The 22,281-nt window shown below is 44.3% G+C and overlaps 1 protein-coding gene across 1 annotated transcript in view; it reads left to right on the top strand.

Moving 5' to 3' along the window:
- Window positions 1–17,075: 17,075 nt before the first annotated feature.
- The window catches only part of EVA1A (eva-1 homolog A (C. elegans)), a 108,875-nt gene continuing 103,669 nt past the window's right edge, over window positions 17,076–22,281 (top strand). The window contains exon 1 of the mRNA XM_011987287.1: window positions 17,076–17,144. The gene's annotated coding sequence lies outside the window, so the exon portion shown is untranslated. The remainder of the gene's footprint in view (window positions 17,145–22,281) is intronic.

Below are 22,281 nucleotides of genomic sequence, written 5' to 3'. Positions count from 1 at the left end.
TTCAGCTCAGATATCACCTCCTCCAAGAGTCTTTACTTATCTGCCCCCCTGCAGACCCTTCCCAGCACCACACAGATCCCTAATCCCTTACCACACTGCACTGGAACTATTGGTATAGCTTATGGGTGTCTCTGGGCTGTGATTGTCCAGTTTGATTTTTTCCAGCCCAGTCCCCAGCACAGAGCTTGTCCTGGAAAGACCACGTTTGCTTTCAGATCCCGGCAGCTTCTCTCCTCTGCGTCACAGAGGCTGACCCTTGCAAGCTACATTTCCCAGGCTCACTTGGGGGTTGGCTTCCTGCTGGGTTTGGCCAATGGGAGGTGCTGGTGGGAGGAAGGGAAAGGTCAGAGTATTTCTCTCCCCTTTGCTCTGCTTGGAGAGGCACCACTGACAATGTCCGTATCTCCTCTAAGGCTCCATCTCCTACTGGACAACTCCTGTCTCCAAGGCTCAAGCTCCTGCCAAGTGGCCACTGCTTCCAGCTCTGACAACACCATCTTCCTCCTTTTGTCCCTTTAGCATTGGGGATGTTAATAGCCTCCTGCTGTTGCCAGTTCTGGCTTCATTGTCTCCTGCTTGGCTTTTCAGCTCTCTCTACACCATTGTAACGAGTTCTTTGTATTCAGTTTCCTGTTGAACTCCCTGGAATGACCACTGCATCTCAACTGGACATTGATACACATAGTGTTCAACAGAGAGGACTGCTCAGTCAATGCATATTGGGTGAATGCTTAGGGAGGGCGCTGTCCTTGGAGTGGGGAGCCAGATGAGTGAGGGGAGCAGATTTGATGTAGGGAGAACATTTGGGAGCTACTGTATTTGTTAAAGTGGTGAGGTCTGAGCTGAGGCAGAAGCAGCAGAAACTAAGAGGAAGGGAGAGAATCCAAGGATGCTGATGATGTGAGGGGTAAGAGACAGAGGCAGCAGCTATGACAGTTCTCAGGGTTCTGGCTTGGGCCCTTGGGTGTAAGAGTGTGACCATTCACTAGGACATGGAACACATCTGAGCCTTTGCAGGTCTGGAGGAGCTTGAGAGAGGCACTTCATTCTCTCCCCTTCTCTGTGGTCTCATCTCTAAACTGCAAGTCATGCCTCAGCTGTGCAGGGTAGGACCCCGGCCCACCGTTCTGAGTTAGAAATGAGGGGGCTACGGTTGATAACTGAAGAAATGTGAACAGTTGAGAAGTAGAATAATTGATGGATAAGATGTAATGATGGAATGTGTTCTGTTAAGTGAATATACCCCAAGTCAGAGACACCCTTTGTAGTTCTGACACCACTAATCGGCATTCATAAGTCATTGCCCACCCTGATCTGGTCTCCCTCACCTGTAAAATGAACATAATGTCAGTGTCCCACCTCTATGTAAGGACAGGATGAGAGTTAGGAGGGAAGATGAACTTCAGATGATGGTGATTACTGATTGATCTGTCCCAGCAGCAGCAGGGAGGATGAAGGAGCTAAGTCAGAGAGGAATGGATGCTGGAGAGGCTACAGAGGCAGGGGCAGGATGTGAGAAGAGGAGAGACATGAGGCACTAGAGAGGGGCTGGTACCATGAAGATGGTTGGAGGACGGTGGTGGGAGATGGCTGGAGGATGGTGGTGGGAGATGGTTGGAGGATGGTGGTGGGAGGTGGTTGGAGGATGGTGGTGGGAGGTGGTTGGAGGATGGTGGAGGGAGGTGGTTGGAGGATGGTGGTGGGTGGTGACTGGAGGATGATGGTGGGAGATGGTTGCAGGATAGTGGTGGGAGATGGTTGGAGGATGGTGGTGGGAGATGGTTGGAGGGTGGTGGTGGGAGATGGTTGGAGATTGGTCATGGGAGATGATGGAGGTTGGTTGTGGGAGATGTTAGGAAGGTGATGGTGGGACACGATGGAGGATGGTGGTGGGAGATTGTTGGAGGGTGGTGGTGGGAGATGGTTAGAGGATGGTGGTGGGAGATGGTTGGAGGATGGTGGTGGGAGATGGTTGGAGGATGGTGGTGGTAAGGTAGGGGTTCTATCTCCTCCTTCTCCTCTTCTGTCCTTCAAAGCATCAGCACAGACAAAATTCCGGATAAAGATTTGTTGTACATATCACAACCTGAATGTTGAGCAAACCCAAGTGTGTCCTAATCAAAACCTATCTTTAGTTTTGGCCTCCTACCATCCTTTTAAAATGTATTTGCCCTGGACTCTTGACTTTTCTGCTCACAATCAGGTAGTAACAATATTACAATTACTTAGTTGCAAATAGTCTATAAGAGGCTAGTTTGTGTAATAGTAAGAACTCAGAACCTGGCTGAACCTGTAATTCCAGCACTTTGGGAGGTCAACCTGGGAGGATTGCTTGAGTCCAGGAGTTTGAGACCAGCCTGGGCAAGACGTTGAAACCACTTTCTGCAAAATAAATAATAATAATAATTTAATCAGGCACAGAGGCTTGCACTTGTAGTGCCAGCTACTGGAGAGGCTGACGTGGAAGGATCCTTTGAGCCCAGTAGTTAAGGCTGCAGTCAGCTATGATTACACCACTGGGTGACAGAACAGGACCCTGTCTCTTAAATGGGAACCTAAATTATCATTCAATCTTGTTTCCTCCTTCTAGCTGGAGAGAAGGCATGGAAAACCCTGCTTTCTGAGAAGACACAATGGTCGACTTATCTTATTCTCAGCTCATGTTCCCCAAACTTGCTAAAGAAGTTTGGCAATGAGGCTGGAGGCAGGTTCATTAGGAAACAAGGGCAGGGTCTCCTGCAGTGGGAACCTGTGTCTGATGGAGCCTGCCTGCAAGGCTGATATCTGAAGCTGACTTCTTCTCCAGTGGTGCATTCGTGAGCTTTTTAGAGGCTCCCTGCTTGTGCCTCTGACCACAGCTCTGTGATGTGGGCAGTGCATTCAGCCTTCTGGTTGTCTTCTTCCTGTACCCCTAAACCCCTGATTCTATGATGGCCCATTCAGCACCGAATCTCACTGTTGGGGGCCCCTCAACCCCCAAGGCTGTGCTCTCAGGCAGGTCTTGCAACTGCACCATCTGGCTTTCCCACCTCTTCGTGGTCTGGGAAGCACATATTCCTGTTCTGAGGAATTCTGGGAGTGCAGCCCAGTTCCAGAGAAGTATTGTCTATGCTGTTGCACAGGCTTCCTCAGTCGTCTCAATGTGAGTCAGACATGCATTTTCTGTGCCCCCAGCCTGTGAGAACACAGTGCAAGGCCGCTTACTGCTCCCAAGGAAGCCCTCTCACTAGGTTTGGTGAAGGAGGCATCCCCTTCACACTCTTCCAAAGGGAAGTGGAGACTTGTCAACAGTGCATTCCAAAGAACCTTTCGCAGTTCCCCTGCCTTCCCTCCTCTGTGGATGCTTATACAGATCCTTCTACGTTCTCAAGTAGGGGACAGTGTTCAAGTATTGTTGAAGCTGTTCTGGGAAATTTTCTTTGTGAATTGTACATATTTGGAGCCGTCTTACACTCGTACATACCTGTGCCTCGGTGGAGGCAGGGAAAGTCCTGTCTAACGGATCTGCAGTGGGGATGAAAACCCTAACAGGGTTCCCGGTGGCAATTCAGAAATTCTCAACTTACTCACTCCTTTCCTCGTTCACTCATTTACTCACACGACGCTTGTTCTTTGAACCAGGAACCTGAAAACATCCCAGGGCCTGGACAGCCTTAATGTTTAAGCAGTCTTTATTTCATTCTCTTTGAATTGTCTTTAAGTCATCAATTTTTAGGGTGGGGCTACTACTGCCTGGGACTAAATTCAGCTGCTCCACACACTTGGAGTGAAAATGTGAGCAAACCTCTCTCATTTTTCCAAATTGTATGGCAAGTAGTGTCCCGTTACCCCGTTATCATAAAAAGAGCATCTCCTGGAGACTCACCTGTCAAGGTCCAGGTGTGTGTGAGAACTGGGATGCGCTGTCTGCCGCTGCCCGGCGCTGCCACACGGTGGCGTCGTTGGACGGTCCCTCAGCCTTCCACAAAGCGGCTTTTGTCCGTATCCCTGCACAGCCGCCGAGGTTCTCTAGGGAGGACGACCCCATTCCCTCAGCGGTAACCTCAGCCAGGGGTGACCTCCACTTGAGCTCACGAGGTTGCAGCTCAGCTGAGTTCCGCCGCCAGTTTCCTTTCACAGTCGCCTTCCAGGTGCCAGCTCGTCCAAGGAGCCCCAGGGCAGCGCAGGCTCCCATGAATCCCAGGGTTCTTTTGTTGTCAACTCAAAACACAAAGGGTCCTGTTACCACCTCCCCTTCCTGGACAACAGAGCTACTTGCCATCCATCTAGACGTCTGAGAAAAGTACCCTCAGTGACCTCTTAGGGCATCCCAGGGTGCTCGACCTCCTCCCAGCCCCTTCTCCTCTCCCCCAGGTTAGCACCCCTCATGGAAGCCAGGCTGGTTTTCCCTCCTGGTCTACAAGCCAAAGAAGCTGGCGCTATTTTCACCAGGAAAGGGGACTACAGATTTAATTTTTAAATCTTTTACAAGCACCCCTCTTGTAAGTCACCTGCCTAAGACGGAATAACAATGTGTCTAACATGCTTTGAACTCTAGAACAGTCCGTAGCCCTGACCTTCAGAGTAGAGCTCTGGGAGCACATCTGAAAATCGTGTAGGAGGCTGACCCTTCTGACTGTTAAGGAAGTGACTTTGGATTCCAAGAGCTTGTTCATGCATGACAATTAGTTTTTAAAGCTTCTAAGAGCAAAGGGTAGACTCCCTGGAGATGCAGAGTTTGGAATCCAGTGTTTTTGCATCAGACATGGAAGTCAGAGAGAGTGCTGGCTGTCATGCCAGGCACTAAGCCATATCCCCCCTTTGCTGAGTAGGAGCCAGTCACTGAAGGGAGCAGAGGGCTCTTAGGGTGAGACAGTCCAGCTCACAATCAGATAACATGAGCTGCCATCCTTGGACATAAGTTATATGCAAAGCATTTTGAGGAACACTTTGTCTCTGTTTTTTCTAATCCTCATGACCACACCATTTGGAAAGTATTATTATACCCATTTTACACACAAGGAAAACGTGGCTTGGAGAGGTTAAGGAACTAGTCCAATGTCACACAGCTCGTTATTAGCTGAGCTGGGATTCAAGATCTTGAGACTCTAAAACTCATTCTCTTCTCATAATTAAATGTTGCCTCTGAGAATGGTGTCCATGTTGGAAGAGGAAGGTAAAGAGAAGGTAGTTGGGAATGGATCTCACCAGATAGTAGATTTCCTTGTGAGATTTCAAGTTGCAACAAATGATAACTTTGAATATAAGTCAGTCATGAAAATGGATCTGACATGCAGTCCCTGGGGAAAGAGAATCAGTGGTTAGGAGCAAAGGGCACAGAATAAACTTGACCACATGTTTTCCTTGGCAGTGGGTGGGTTTCTTCCTCATCTGACTGTCCTCATCACATTTCTGTGCCTTCATCCTCCCACCCTCATCCCCCTGCAGAAAGTCTGACAAGTGACCTTTTCTGGACAAGGCTTTCTTTCCCTGATGCCTCCCAGCAAACACACACATGTGGTTAGGCATTCTCTCCTCAGCATTCGCATTGTTCTTGCCCATGCATCAGTACAGCAGGTATTATTCTAAGTACAGTCATTGTTTGTGTAGGCCTGGGGCTGCCACACCTGGAAGGGAATATTTTACCCAAGACAAGAGCAGATGCCAGGAATCATCTGAGCTCCACTCATTCAAAAACAAGGAGATCTAAAGGAAACCTGCAGAACCCCACAACCAAAGAGGGCTATGGTCATGGGTGAAGCAGTGACCATGAATAGGAACCTGGACAGGTTGATGGGAGCAATACTAACAAGTTAGGCCTGAAGGGGCAGCATCTAGCATGGTGCCAGCACATAGATGGTCCTCAGGAAGTGAGTGATAAATCGGGGAGGAATGGATGGTACATATGAATAGGCTTTATTAAGCCGAATCTCAGGCTGTATTTGTTACAGACAGTTACCACAGTCTGGGTTGAAGTCATAATTCTCTCAAGAACTTGTCATCCTCCTGGAACTTCCCACTATATTTCTCAACTGATTTCCCCGTGAGTTTGACTAAGGATGTGGACCACTTGAGTTGGTAAACCACACCAACCATCCCGGCCACACTACAAGCAGCAGCAGCTCCCTATCCAGGCTCCTGTTTGCAGAGCTGGAAATGGCTGAGCCCTGCATGGTGGTACAGCATGACTCAACCTCCTTGTTTGAGGGCCAGCCCCTACTCCTGGCCATGAATCTAACTGAGCCTAAAACCCCCTTGTTTTTCTAAGTGGGTGTTGGGAATTTCCTTGGTTAAGCCTCCAGGTCTTCCCTCCTTCCGGATTTAATGAGCTCATTTATTTTACTTTTTCACTTAGCAGGTTTTAGGGCCAGTTAATGAGTGGCAGGGTTCTCTTTAAAAGCCAAGTTGGGCTGGAGCTCAGGGCACTTTTCTTGCCATTTCCCACTCTCAAGTCCCCAATGTCTCTGGAAGTCTCTCCACAATGCTGGCAACTGCCCTTCCCACTGCAATCCCCATATATGGAACTTTCTGGAACATAAGGACAGGGAAACCTCTGAATATTTTTGTGGTTGTTTTGTTGTTTGTTTTGCTTTGTTTTGTTTTTTTTCCCTCCACACATTTTTCTGGGATGGTTGTTTCAATATGAGCTTGTGCTTTCAAAACAGAAGGAGGTGTGGATGCATCAGGAAAAGAGATCCATTTTTAAATGCAGGGCCTCCACTCTGAGTTCTGTCTGAAGTATTTGGTAGATTTTTGGGGTGGGGCAAGCTGATTGTGAATTCCAGGGAGACTTGCCAGACGCTGTTTAAACCTCCTTTGTGTGCAGTTGGCTGTAAAGAGCTGCCAGGAGGGCGCACTAGTGGAAAGGAACTTGGAAGCCAACCTTCAGCCCAGAGAGAATGAGAAAGAATCCAGGGTCCATGTGGCCGAATACATGCCTGCAGCAACTCAGTGACTGACTCAGTTCCTAGAAGCTACTCTCAGTAATGCCTTCTCTGCTTCTAGGTTGAATCATATACTGCAGAAAGCTTAGTCCAAAAAGTCCCCTGTACCTTTGTCCGTCCATCCACCCATCCAGTAAATAAAGACTGAGCATTTACTGTGGGTCAGATACTGAGCTAGGCACTAGGGCATCAGGAGGAACAACTGGCCACAGTCCTAATGAATGCCCATAGGTCAGAAGAGTGAAGATTCCTGTGTGGTGGGAATGACAGACAGTGGGGGAGGCACTAGAGGATAAGTCATAGAAACCTCAGCATGTCACACTTGGATAGCTTGCAGAGCAGTTGCTAACTGCTTGTTTCCTGCTGAAGCACCAAAGCTTGGATATGATGCTCCCAACTGGGAAGGCAGAGCCTGCGACTTGCTTCTGCCTGGAGGACCAGGCTGTGGGTGGCAATGGGAGCCTGAGTTTCTCTGCTAAACCTTCATACCAGGCAAGAGTCCAGGGCCAGTGTTATTCACCAAAAACACATTTTGAAGCTTGTTGTGATCTGACTCCCTACCTGACCCAAACAAAAAACAGAAAGAAAGGCTCAGGTGGGGGAAGGCAGCCCACCTTCATCTGCGTTGGGTTGCTGTGTGTATTGGCTCCCTAGAGCTGCTGCAACAAAGTACTACAGACTGTGTGGCTTAAACAACAGAAATTTATTTTCTCACAGTTCTGGAGGCTAGAAGTCCAAGATCAAGATAGCAGTAGAGCTGGTTCTTTTTCAGGGCTATGCAAGAGAAGCTGTTCCTTGCCTCTCCCTTAGCTTCTGGTGGTTTGTCAGCAATCTTTGGCATTCTTTGGCTTTTAGGTGTGTCACCCCAGTCTCGGCCTTCATCTTCATATGGTGTTCCCCCTGTGTGGATGTCTCCATGTTCAAGTTTCACCTTTATATAAGAATACCAGTCATATCGGTTAACCACCCCACACCACGACTTCATTTTAACTAATTCGATCTGAAATGACTCTATTTCCAAATAAGATCATATTTTGCAGCACTGGGAATTAGATTTCAATGTGTGAATTTTAGGGGTATACAATTCAACCCACAGCACCATGATTCTGACGTTATCCTTCTCCTCCAGCCATCAGCACTACCTATGAGGAGGAGGTCAGGACTGAGTCCATCTCAAGGAGGATCAGGAGTGGTGTCCTAGGGAGAACCAAAAGGTAGTCTACAAGCAGGGAAACAACTACTAGAAGGAGAGTTTGGGCTAGAGAGGAGCCTGGCACATGGATATATGATAAGCAGCTGCAGAAACGTAGAAGAGCAGTTATCAGGGTGCACAGATTTGGTCCTCTGCCCCATTGTGCTTGGAGCTAGCAGGAGCCTAAAGGAGAAGAAAGCCCCAAGCAGGCAGCTATTTTTAGCCTGGGACAGAGTTGTCAGAGGATGGCAGGGGGCAGAAAGGCCCCTGGGATCTGGGTGAGAAGACCATGGGACTTGAAAGAAAGGGGAGAATAGCTATCAGGGTCCTGAGCTCTGGAGGACTTTTGAGTCGTTTAGTGTGCAGGAATGAGAATGTGAGACTGAGTGAGGGCACCTGGGGTGAGTCTGCCTACATGAATGACTGGGTGTTCATTCATAGCCATCCAGGATTAGCTAAGACTCTTAGCCACTTCCTCTTTGAAACACAAGATTAATTTAATTAAAAAGCATAATTGTGGTGGGATATTGTCATATAGCCTTGTAGACTTTGACAGATAATTCTGAAAAAGAAAATAGGGCACGTTTGCCTTACCAAATATTGAAATTTAAGATAAAGTGATTTTCATCAAAATAATATGTTTTGGCACATGAACAAGTGGTCCACTGGAACAGGCTAGAATCCAGGAATGGGTACCATATGTTTGCAAAAGTAGTATTTGATAAAGACAACATTTCAATTCAGCGGGAAAGCTATGATTGATTCAAGAAACAGTGCTGACCTAATTGGCTCTTCATCTAGGGAAAAAAAGTGAGATGGGTTTTGGTTAAAGATATAAATGTGAATAAGTAAACACAAAGTATTTGAAGAAAATCTAGTGGAAAGTTTCTATAACTTTGGCATAGAGGGGATAAATTTACTGGTAGCAAGAATTCCAAAATCCAACAAGGAGAAAACAAATGACACATTTTATCACTTATTTTTTCAAATTACAAGAAGAAAACATTATAAGCAAAGTCAACAGACAAGCTATAGTCTCAGATAAACATTTGCAGCACATATGAAAGGATATGATCCTTAACTTACCCAAAGCTCATAAAAATTGGTAATGAAATGGCCAAAAGCAACAGGAAAAAATATGAACAAGCAATTCACACAAGAGGAAATAAAGATTTAGATGGGATAGATAAGTCAGAGAAAATAAAATTTAGTTCTTTATTCTGCATATAGGCAAAAATTAAAAAGATCAGAAACATCCTGTGAATGAGCACTTTTATATCTTGCCAGTGGGAATGTGAACTACTCAAGCCTCCAGGGAAAAATAATCTAGCAATGCCTATTAAAGCTCAAAATGCACACCCATTAAATCAGGAACCCTACCGTGGGTGGTCATTCCAGTAGATATAAAGTCATCAGTACCCAAGAATATGTTGACAAGGATGTTTACAGTAGCATTGTTCACTGTGGCAAAATATTGGGCAATGCACAATTATTCACCAATAATAAAATGGCCAAATAAGCATGGTACTTCCATGCTGTGGGCTATCATGTAGTTATCACAAAGAAAAATGAATGAGTTAGATCTATCAGTATATTCACACGAGCCAGCTGCAGTGGTGGGTGCTTGTGATCCCACTCACTTGGGTAGCTGAAGTGGGAGGATTGCTTGAGTCCAAAAATTCAAGATCAGTCTGGGAAAAATAGCAAGATCCTATTAAAACACACACACACACACACACACACACACATATTCTCACCATGTGACTCTATATGTTATATGTTACATATATATGTTTATGCATGGAGAGACATGCTAATCTTATATTAAATGAAAAAAGCACGTTATGAGAAAATGTGTATACTATGACTCAATCATTATAAAAATGTTGAACAAACAAAACAAAACTCAACACACATGTCTGTTCTGTGTTTGCATGTATTTATACCAATTTGGATAAGCATAGTTTAATGGCATAAGTTGCCTCAAGACATAGAAATAAGAAGTGATTTTAAACTTCCTGTTTCTCTATCTTTGGCTGTTTTGCCTATTACAAGGATTTTTTTTTTTTTTTTTTTTTTTTTTTAACTATTGAAAAACTATTGGATACAGGAAATTTAAAAGGGAAAAAAAGGCCAAAGTGCTTAAAACACTCCTATGACTCACTGGGCCCTCAGGATGAAGTCCAGTCTCTTTAGCTGACTTACAAGGCCCTTGGGATCTGGTCCGTGCATACAGCACCAGCCGTTCCCCTTTTCTGTCGTTTTCCTGTGTTCTCCAGCTGTACAGGACCAGGAGCATTCTTGACACAAGGCAGCCCTCTCATACACCTTCACCTCATCTGCCTTGGGAATATCTGAGGCTCAGCAAGGTACTGCCTACCTATTCCTACAGCACCTTGTACCTGTCTCCTTGGCGATATTGTTGGCTTCCTTGTGATCACCTGTTTACTATAGTCTTATTCCATATTAGACTGTATTTTCTAGGAGGGCAGGCGTACTGTTCCTCACAGTGTCCTCAAAGACATGTTTAGGTAATTGTAGGTGCTAAATGCAACAAATATTTGTTGAATGAATAAATGAAAGAAGAAATAAATGAATGCCAAACATTAGAGATACGAAAAAAGAAACCCCACAGTCTATTACCTTAAAATTGTGTAGTGGAGCAACAAGCATGTAAACAGCCTAGTTAGAATATAAGAATATAATTATTGTCATGGAATAGAGGGAATATAACCTACCCAAAATAGCCTAGGGAAAGTCTGGAAGCACTCGCCACTGAGAAAGCACTTAATCAAAGACTTGAAGGATGAATAGATATTTACCAGGAAAATAAGAGGATAGAGTGATGTTTCTGGCATAAGGACCAGCTCCTGCAAAAGCAAAGAGAACATATTCTGAAAATCTCAAGAGATTTAGTCTTGCTTGAGCATAAAGTTCAAGGTTGAGGAAAGGAGTATATGAAGGATAATAAGTGGAAGCAATCATACTGAAACCAGATCATTCATGTAGGGTCCTGCAGGTAATGCCTATGGGTTTAGAGTTTATATTGAAGGTAGACACAGGGAACTATTGAAAAAGACTTAAGCAGGGGTGTGACATGAAGGGCTTAGGATCACACTGACAAAATAAAGATGAGTTAGGGTGGGGATAGGAGATGATGTTAGATAAAGGGAAATTGGCCAGGGGCACAAAAGAAAGGAGTTTTCTACAATCTCCTGATGAAGTTATCAGTCTGAACCAGGGCAGAGACAGAAGTGAGCTCGATCGAGGAAAGATTGGTGAAATACAAAGGAGATCAAGTTGGCATGACTGGGTGCTTGACGGGCTGTGGTGGGGACTGGGAATAAAAATGACCTTTACATTTCTGATTTGGCAACTCGTTTCATTTATTACAAGAAATGCTAGAAGAGAAGGTATTTTGAGAAAAATAAAAAACAATGAACTCAGCTTAGGCCACTCATTTCATAGGGCTGCCATAACAAGGTTACACAAACTGTGTGGCTTAAAAAAAGAAATCCTCTCTCACAGTTCTGGAGGCTGGAAGTTCAAAATAAAGGTGCCAGCAGGGCCACGCTTCCTCTGAAACCTGACAGGGAGAAGCCTTCCTTCCTGGCCTCCTCCCTGGCTTCTGGCAGTGGCCGACAGCCCTTGGTGGTGTTGGCTTGCAGCTGCATCGCTCCAGCTTCTGCCTCTGTCATCACACAGCCTCCCTGTGCATCTCTGTGCCTAGTCTCTGTGCATCTTTGCGAAATGTCATATGACATTTTCCTCTTCTTATAAGGATGCCAGACATGTATTGGTTTAGGACCCACCCTAATGACTTCTTGATTATATCTGCAAAGACCCTATTTCCAAATGAGGTCACATTTACAGGTTAGGCTTCAACACATCTTTTGGGGCAATTCAACACCTAATAACAGTTTAGAGTTTGAAGGGACATGGGACCTTTGGGGGAAGATGTTCAGGAGGCCTTGGATAGATGGGGTAGAGGGCTCAAGGGACAGGTCTGGGCTGCATAGCTTTAGGATCTAAAAGCAAAGAGATACAGCATGGGGTACTCACAGCAAGTAGGCGAGTGACCTGAGAAGAGAAGTCTTGAGGAAGGTCGTGGGTAAGAATCCCACACAGGGAGTGACTGTGAAGGAAGGGTCAGAGTATGTGTGTCTGCCAAGAACCCTGTGTGCATGGCTGTCACTGAGCCAGCCTGCGTCCCTCCTTTCCTGAGAGCTGACCTTTGCCCCTTAGAGCCCCAGACGCTGTGTTTTCTGGTTCTTCCACATGTGAATTCCTCCCTTAATATTTGACACTGCTTCTGTTCCTGGTTCAGCAAGCAGTGGAGACCTGCAGCCACCTCTCAGAGTCAGCAGGGCTATTACAAGATGTTGGGGCCAGCCACCTCCTTAAACTCAGCACTACAGTACAGCATTGATAAAGCAAACAAGGCGAGCTTGTTTGTACTTTGTATTTCTTCAGAAATGAGCTGGCAGTTTTGTAATAACACTGAGGAATTACACTTTAGTGCATTACCAAACTATTCCTGCATGTCCATACAAGTGTTGTCCACAGAGTACACATCTTCCCCGTCCTATCCCATACCCCTGTCCCCAAGATAATCTGTTAAGCCCGCTTTCAAGTATCAGAGAAAGCCGCAGATTCTATCTAGAAGGTGAAATGGGAGGTCAAAGCAGACCAGAATGAGTCCGCCAAAAGCCTCTATACCCATGCCTCTGAAAGGGGTGCCTTTCAAGTGGGGTAGAGCAATGGAACATGTTCTCCCTGAGGGCAGGATGCTTGGCTGGCTAGCTCGCTACTGTAGCCTCAGCACATTCAGCATCTGGTGGACTCATGGTAGACACTCAACAAATCTGTCCAGGCTCTGGGTGGCATAGGATATGAGATGTTTGTCCACACTGGGCTCAGAAAATGACTGACCAGTGATGCCTGGCTAATGTGGGATTCCCACTCTGATGCTTGGAGAGCAGGAGTGAGATGCTAACTCTGTCATCTTTTCTTTTATCTGGGGGTGTGGAGGGGGCAGTGGTCAGTGGCCAGGCCTACTGCCGTATGGCAGTTCTGAGCCTCCTACTGCTTGCTCCCACAAGGTCCACTCTCTCTGCCTCTGGGAAGTGAAGAGCAAACCATGATCAGGGTGAATGTTGCATTACGGCTTAGTAAAAACAATGGCTAATATTTATCAAGTGCCTGTTAGGGAGTAGGCTCTATGCATCTTATATGCATATCTCAGGTAACCCTTGGTACAACTCTATGAGGTAAATTCTATTTCTATCACCATTTTTAATTTAATTTAATTTTATTTATTTGTTTAATTTTATTTTTTTGAGACAGAGTCTTGCTCTGTTGCCCAGGCTGTAGTGCAGTGGCACAATCTCAGCTCACTACAGCATCTGTCCCTCAGGTTCCAGCAATTCTCCTACCTCAACCTCCCAAGTAGCTGGGACTATAAGCACGTGCCACTGCACTTTGCTAATTTTTGTATTTTTAGTAGAGATAGGGTTTCCCCATGTTAGTCTGATTGGTCTTGAACTCGTGACCTCAGGTGATCTGCCCTCCTCAGCCTCCCAAAGTACTGGGATTACAGGTGTGAGCCACCGCAGTCAGCTATTTTTATTCTTGAGATGGAGTCTTGCTCTGTCGCCCAAGCTGGAGTGCAGTGGCGCCATCTTGGCTCACTGTAACCTCTGCCTCCCAGGTTCAAGCAATTCTCCTGCCTCAGCCTCCTGAGTAGCTGGGATTACAGGTGCCTGCCACCATGCCCAGCTAATTTTTGTATTTTTAGTAGAGATGGGGTTTCACCATACTGGCCAGGATCTCGAACTCCTGACCTCAAGTGATCTGCCCACCTGGGCCTCCCAAAGTCCTGGGATTACAGGCATGAGTCCCTGTGCCCGACCTTCTATTACCATTTTAAAAATGGAAAAAAATGAAATTTAAAAAGGGAAGTCACTCTATACCAGGTTTCACAGCTAGAATGTGATGGTGCAGGTGTTTGAACCCAGATTGTCTGGATCTAGAGCCCACTCATTGAACCCTTTCATTGCGCTTGTGAGCTGTGTTGATCTCTTTTTGAAATCACCTCCATTGGTTACAAGTTTTGCTTATGAGTTATTGCCCATGAGAAAGGGCAAGAATGATGTGGAAGGTTAGGAAACCCTCAGGGCAGGTGTTGTCAGGTTCCAGGAATTAGAAGACGACTTTGGCTTCGTGAGGAAAAACAGCAGTGAGTTTGGAGGGAAATGCGGAGGATCCTGGGTACCTAGCGTTGTTGCTGCCCGGGAGCTCTGTGTGTCTGGCTGGCTGAGATCAGCTGTCACCATGTACAAGCCTACAAAGGATGTAGACTCACAGACTGGGCTTGTCAGTCAGCAAATTATACATCAGAACTAGTGATTCACAGCCTTTGAAGATTGGTGGGGACCTCAAAGATAATCCAGTTTGACTCTGATTTCACAGGTGAGAAGCCTGAGGCCCACAGGTCAGAGCAGGGATTACGGTGGATTAAAGATGACAGCCAATTGGCCCAGGCACACAAGGCTGCCCTGCATGGTGGGCGTCCTGTAGGCGTCTCGGTTGGCTTGGAGGACCTGGGGCTTATAATTGGGCGCCAGGGTTGGGGCTGGCTGCTTCTGCATGGCGCTGCAGCCTTGGAGAGTTGGCTGGTAGTTGGAGGGCAGCGAGCAGGCATTCTGGTGGGCTTAGCGAAAGGAGGGCGGGGGTCATGGAGTGCAGGGCGTTCCTGAAGCCGGCCTGGACGGCTTGCACTGCTAGGAAGAGGGACCCCCCCACGACGAGGACCTTGGCCCATGGTCCTACTTGTACTTCATGTGCCGGTTCTGGAACCAGATTTTGATGTGGTGCTGGCTGTGGTACAGCAGGTTGGCCATCTCCAGTCGCGAGGCCCGCGCAGGCTGCATGGAAGTGGAACTCGCTGTCCAGCTCCACCCACTGCGCGCTCCTGGGACTCCCTGGAACTCCTGTCTTCCTCACCGCCGCCGCCGCCCCCTGCTGGATGCAAAGGGCAGGATTGGGAAGGGGAAAAGTCAAAGAGAATAACTGGGGGGAGGGGCGGGAAGGCGGGGAAAGGTGACTGGAAAACAAAAAAGGTGACCGAAAATGTATTGACATTTCTCCCATTTAGTGGTGGGAACTACATCCCTCCCGCACCACTTCGCCCCACCCCACCCCACCCCACTCCGATTCTGGACAGGCTCTGTAATTGCTTGGCCTGCCTAAGTGACACTGTGCCAGTTTCCAGCCTCAGGCCTTACGGGACCAGCGGCTTCCACTTCCTGCTCTGGGAACCTGGACTCTCGGAACCCAAATGCCATACTGCAAGGAAGCTTCAGCAGCCTCAGAGACATACGTGGGAAGGAGTTACGGTCCCTGGTCAGCAGCCTCTGCGGACAGTCAGCATTTTGGAGCCAACTAGGAAGCGGATCCTCCAGCTCCATTCAAGACTTCCTTGTTGGAAACACATGGAACAAGAACAGCTGTCTGCTCTGAGTTCCCCCCAATATGCAGATTAATGAGCAAACTAGATGTTTGTTGCTATGTGAAGCCACTGAGTTTTGGGATGGTTTTCTACACAACACTAGGTAACCAGAACAGGGACCGAGTTTTGGGCATTCTGACGCTCAGCCAGCGTTTCTTTCACTCTGTTTTGCTGGAGCTCAGTGGTTCCCTGTGAGTCTCCTGGTCACTCATCGCTCTGTGAGGTTGGACATGCTGGTAAATCACCCTGCATGAGGATGACTGGATGACTCAATGTCTTCAGCAAACCTAATGATCATGAGAATCCCTGGGGTGTGAAGTAAGAGATGTCCTCTACTCAACCAACTCTCTGACTTATCTACAATTTATTTCATTTTTGACGCTAACCACCTGGAGTGAGCGTCAGGCAACACAGGGTTAAGGTCTCAGTCCCACAAGACTGCTCTCACTTAAGGTGCCAGTTACAAGTATCAAGCCCCCAAAGTTATCAAAATTGGCCACAAACTTGGGGGTTTTCATAACCTCTCCCCATCCAAGTTTTGATAATTTGTTAGGACAACTCACAGAACTCAGAAAAATGTTATACTTACTATTGAAGTTGATTATAAAGGATACAAATGAACAGCTAGATGAAGAGGTACATAGCACAAGGTTTGGGATGGTCCTAAGTGCGAGAGCCTTTGGGGATGTGTTTGCCAATTTGGAAGCTCTCTGAGCCCCATCTTTTAGGGTTTTTTTTTTTTTTTTAATGGAGGTTCTGTTACAAGGGCATAATTGATTAAATTATTGGCCATTTGTAATTTGACTCAATTTCCAGCTCCTCTCCCCTCCCGGGAGGTTCAAGAGTGGAACTGAAAGTTTCAACCCTCCACTCACATGGCTGATCCCCCTGGAACCCATGAGAAGTTATCTCAGGCCCACCATGAGTCACCTCATTAATATAGACTCAGATATGTTTGAAAAGAGTGTGTTATGAATAATGAGACATCCCTAATACTTCTATCAGTCAGAAAATTCCAAGTGTATTAGAAGCTCAGTGCCAGAAATGGGGGACAAGGACCGAATAAGCCTTTTTATTTTACTACAGAGGATTAAGTATGTAGATTCTTGGGACCTATTCCAACTGTATATTGAATTAAAATTCTTAGGAGTAAGACTCAGACATCTCTTCTTTTCTTTCTTTTTTTCCCCCTGCTGGTTTGTTGATCTTGGACATTTCTAGTTTCTAAAGCATCCCCAGTGATTCTGATGACCAGCTAGCTTTTAAAACTACTGATCATGAATCATTTGTGAGGAATTTGGAGAAACATCCCAGCATCACCTACATGCACAGATTATTCTAAACTAGACATTACTGGATTTTTCCACTTATGTTAAGTTTCTTGGGCAGGATGAGTTTTTTCTACTTCTTGGTTAAGCCAACCTGAGGCCTCCAGGTTCTCTCCGGACCTGTGCTTCAACTTGGTGTTGGCTTGGGATCCTCAATGTAGATGTCTCTGATGCCCCTGGGCCAGGCTAATGTGAGTTATTAATGTTGTTTGCCAACTATTTATAGCTCTTCCTTCTTCTGGGCGCATGGTAGAATTGCACTTTCTTGCATCCCGTGATTAAGTAGGACTATATACCTAGCTCTGGCCAATGATCAGAAGTGATGTGTGTCACTTCTGGGCCAGAACATTTCATTACCAGTGAAAGATCCTCCAGAATTCTCCTTCTTTCTATCTGGATGGTGGGAGTGGCAACTTTCTGAATGGCAGTTGCTCTGTTAGTATGTGTTCATGAGTGACTGTGATGTACAGAACCTCCTTACTGATTTACGATGGACATGTAGTATTAGCAATAAAGAGATTTTTATTGTTTGAAGCCACTGAGATTTGGGGGATGTTTGTTGTGGTAGTGTAGTCTAGTCTAGCCTGATGGATCTAGGCAGAGATTGCAGGCTTATCCCTCTGAAGTTTTCTCACTCTTTTGTGGCTTTGGGATTAGGGTCATGCCTCTTACCCAATTTGAATTTTTTTTTCTACTTCAAAGACTTATTAATGACAAAATTCTCTCCTTATTAATGCAGGAATTAGCACTTTTACCCCCAGTAAACTTGTCAGGAGCCTGTCAGTATTCTCAGAACAGCCAGTAACTGTTGAGAAAATGATGCTAACAGTTGAATGGTGGTGGCTTTTGTTTGCTTATCATATGCAACTCATAATTATGAATGCTGGGACATAAACTAACAAAGAAATTCTAGTTAACAATGTTTAAAATACTTCATGGAGTATTGTCTTTTTACAGGGCTGTCTTATAGACATGCTTCACAATTTTTCTGAAAAGCCAGTGGTGTGAGATCATCTCTCAGGGAAATTAGTGTCATTTTCCTACGCTCAGTAGAGGTGGTATCTATTAAAACTGTTTTTTAGAGATTATTTTTCTCTCTTATTTTAGTACAGAAGTCAAGACCCCTGGTAATCAAAGAGAGGAAGCACTGCGTTACCTCCCGAGTCAGCACATAGATGCGGCTGCATCTATGCAGCGGCGACTTGTCATTGATTGCCATTCTTTTCCTTGGGGGAAGAACATAAACTTTCTTTATGGCTGCTTTCTTTCATCTTTTATGCAAAAATAGCCACCAGTGCTTCTTGTGTTGGTATCCTGGGTGGTGGGTTTTGTTTATTCAGTTTATAGATAATTATTTCCCTATTAGATCAATCATTTAATTTTATTTCTACAGTTAGAAGTTTTTACCTTTTCTACAAGTAATATGTGTATACATTCTGTTTATAAATAATTCAAATACGGCAAATAATGCTGAAATCCCGTTTGCCACTTCTCATTTTCCTCTCCAGGGTGAATTGCGTATGTGTATCCTTTCAAATTTTTACGTATATATTTACATGCACATGTGTACTCGTGAAATTTTAACATTTTTATGTTTTAATTTTTCACACAAATGGAATTTATTGTATGTACTATTCTAAAATGGCTTTATTCACTTAGTAACATATCTTAGAGAGTTTTCCATATCAGTATAAATGAAGAAAACTCATTTTTTTCTGTTTATTTTCTATAATATGGATGTACCATACTATTTAATAATTACCCGACTAACAGACACTAAGGTTGTTTCTAAGATTTTATTATTACAATAATGTGGTCACGAATATTTTTATACACATAACTCTGTGTACACATGTGAATGTTTCTCTAGAATTGATACAGAGCAATGAAATGGCTTTGTCAAAGAATCAAAAACTTTAATTTTAGCAGATATTTTCCAATCTCCCTCCAAATTGTCTGAATCGTTATGTAACAACTATTTCCCCTTATTTTTGCCATCATTTTATATTAAGAAACATTTAACTCAAAGGTAAAAATATTTCATTTCAATTTTCACTTCTTCAGTTAGTAGAGAGGTTAAACTATTTTTATATTTTTATTTCTATTAATTATTTATTTAGAATATTTGTCTATTTTCCTATTGCATTGTTCGTCTCCTCCTCATTCTCCTCCTCTGTCTCCTTCTTCTTGACTTAAATAACAAACTTTTATTTCTCACTGTTCTGGAGGCTGGAATGTTTGAGATTAGAGTGCCAGCATGGTTGGCTTCTGATGAGGGCTCTCTTCCTGACTTGCAGATGGCTGTCCTCTCACTGTATTCTGACATGGTGGAGACAGCTTTTTCTTTTTGACTTATTGGAATTCTTTTTATATCCTGCATACTATTCCTTTCATATTCATTGCAAATATTTTCTCTGAATATGTCTCCTTTAACTTTGTCTTGTGGTTGTTTTTTCTACTTGACTTATTACCTCTGTTTTCCATTAGTCAGATTCATCTATTCATTGAGTTTGAGAGTGCCTCTTTTTAATAGTGCTAGCTTTTCTCAAATGTTTAATGATTTGTGATTCCAAGTGATTTTTTGTATTTGTTTTTTCCTGTTAATTGCTATTCATTCATTATGTACTCACAAGTGTACATAGGATAGGGTGAGAGGCAGGAGAGAGAGGCATTCCGTGATGTTGCACTGATACTTCATGTGTGTAGTGAGCCTAGGGAAGGGCCAATGACTGCCAGCGAAGTTGCTTTGATAGTTAGACTTCTTCTCTATCCAAATGCACATACTCAGTGCTCATCTCTAAGGGCAAACAGCTCTGTTGCCTAATTGCCTTGGGCAACTGACAACCCTGTAAGTATGAGAAGGAAGGGTGGGAAGGTGGGAAGGTGGGAAGGTGGAAGGAGAGGAGGATTCCATATACCTGGTGGCTCTTTCTGTGGGGCCTTAAATAATCAGCCTGTTAGTGATTCCAGTATACCCTTGTCCTGTGAGTAACTGCTCCTTCCTGGTAGGGTATGCCTGGTAGAGTTATCTCACCTGTTGTATTTGCCCTCTCCTGTGTGCATGTTGCTTGTGGTTTTCTTCTTCATTCTAATTCTATATGTGTTCTATGTTTTAGTGATATTTTTCCTGATTTTAGGTCCACTGAGAGTACATCTTATTTCCCAGAGTAAGTTATCCTTTCTAAGAAGTTGAGGTGAAGAAAGAGGTTGCCACATGTGATCTGTCAGCCATCTTGAACCGAAGCTCAGAAGTCATCCTACCTGATTTATATTGCACTGTTCAGTCAGATACTTCTGAAATATTAAACACTTCTCTTGGACAAGAAAGAGCAGAAGGAGATTGGAGAGTTTGCCTCATTAATGTAAATATCCTCATCCAGGCCACTTGTCATCAGTCCATCTAGGCTGGACTGATTATTTACTTACACTAAACGGGGTAAATAAAAGGAGGAAAACCAGACAAAGTAAAAAAGAAATCCATCTTCAAATTTATCTCTGACAGTATTGTCTACTGGAATTTCCCTAAGGCCCCCATCCTGGCTTGCTTATAAGCTGCATTTATCTATTGTGTCTGAATATAATTTGCATATTCATGTCTGAGTCAATTTTCAAGTTGCAACACTTCCATAGCCTTCGTTCACTAATGATTCCTCTGGGAACAAAACTGTCCTTTAACAAACCTGGCTGTTAAGTGGAAACAAACAAGTCATAAATCACACAGAGCAGGTTTGGCTTGTGGCTTATGGCTCAGGGGCAGTATTTTTGTAAGTTGCTCATGCCCATGACAAATATGTGCCCTTGCAACGTCTCCTTGACCAGACCTTACTGCATGGGGGTAGGGTAAATCCTGCTCATGGCTGTGGGCCTTGGCGAGCAGTCCTTAATTTCTCCTTTGTCTTTTACTTACTGTGAGGGTGTCCAAGGTCTCTATTTTCTGATCCTGCCTATGAGAATGGGAAAAGATAAAAAATATTTACTCTATATCTTGGTCAATGTGTTATTTGATCCTGGGGTAATTTCTAGTGGGCTCCCCTTCTCCCTGATAATATATACAATACCTTGGAAAAACTTAGTTTACATGCCACAGGTGAGCCACACCAAATAAAAGAACCGGCATGTACATTTCTATCAACAAAGAATATGAGCGACCCCAACTTCCATTGATCTTCTATTCAGGAATTTTCTCCTGTGAATGTTTATATCTATTTTCTCACATGGTTAGATAAGGTAAGCAAGACTGAATTTTTTTCAGGACTATACTTTCATCAGTGCTAACTTAAGGAATACTTCAATAACTTGAAGCAGAAAATAGAAGTTTATTTTATTTAATGTAGTCAGAAGAGGTTTACTTTGTTCTCAGATCAATGATTTCGGAAAATGAATATGCCCGAGAAACCTCATCCATCAGCCTACCAATGACTGAAAGAATTGTATATCTTTAATGGTGTGAAAAAACATCTGAACACATTAACCTTGAAATTATGATGGAAAAGTAAAAAAGATCTCTAATTTTTTTTTCGGCACAAAGACAGAATAGAAAGACCTCTAATTTATTGAAGGAAGTTAAGGTATTTAGATTCAAACTGGGCGTATTTTTCTTTATCAAACTGCCCTGAGTTCATTGGAAATACAGATTTGTGGAAATTGTAGATATTTCCTGGAAATGAAGTCACTGTAAAAGAGCATCCCAGAATTTTTTAAAAAAATGTATATGAATCATTCTTTAATTTTGTGTAGCTGCTTTTGGAATGGAAACCTCCGGATATTCAGAACTGCTGAACATTAACTTGAGCACTGTGGATGTTTGCATTAGAAGTACTTTGTATGCACTCTACTATAAAGACACATGCACACATACGTTTATTGCAGCACTCTTCACAATAACAAAGGCTTGGAACCAACCCAAATGCCCATCAATGATAGACTGGATAAAGAAAATGTGGCACATATATACCACAGAATACTATGCAGCCATAAAAAAGATGAGTTCGTGTCCTTTGCAGGTACATGGATGAAGTTAGAAACCTTCATTCTCAGCAAACTAACACAGGAACAGAAACCCAAACACTCCATGTTCTCACTCATAAATGGGAGCTGAACAATGAGAACAAGTGGACACAGGGAGGGGAACATCACACACTGGGGCCTGTTGGGGTGTAGCGAGCTAGGGGAGGGATAGCATTAGAAGAAATACCTAATGTAGACGACGGGTTGATGGGTGCAGCAAACCACCATGGCATGTGTATACCTATGTCACAAACCTGCACGTTCTGCACATGTATCCCAGAACTGGAAGTATATATACATATATATATATATATATATATG

The sequence above is a fragment of the Mandrillus leucophaeus genome, unplaced genomic scaffold (genome assembly GCF_000951045.1).
Source record: "Mandrillus leucophaeus isolate KB7577 unplaced genomic scaffold, Mleu.le_1.0 Scaffold1083, whole genome shotgun sequence".
Lineage (NCBI taxonomy): Eukaryota > Metazoa > Chordata > Mammalia > Primates > Cercopithecidae > Mandrillus > Mandrillus leucophaeus.
The sequence above is the reverse complement of the archived record's forward strand: the minus strand, read 5'-3'. Positions and strand labels throughout refer to the sequence as shown.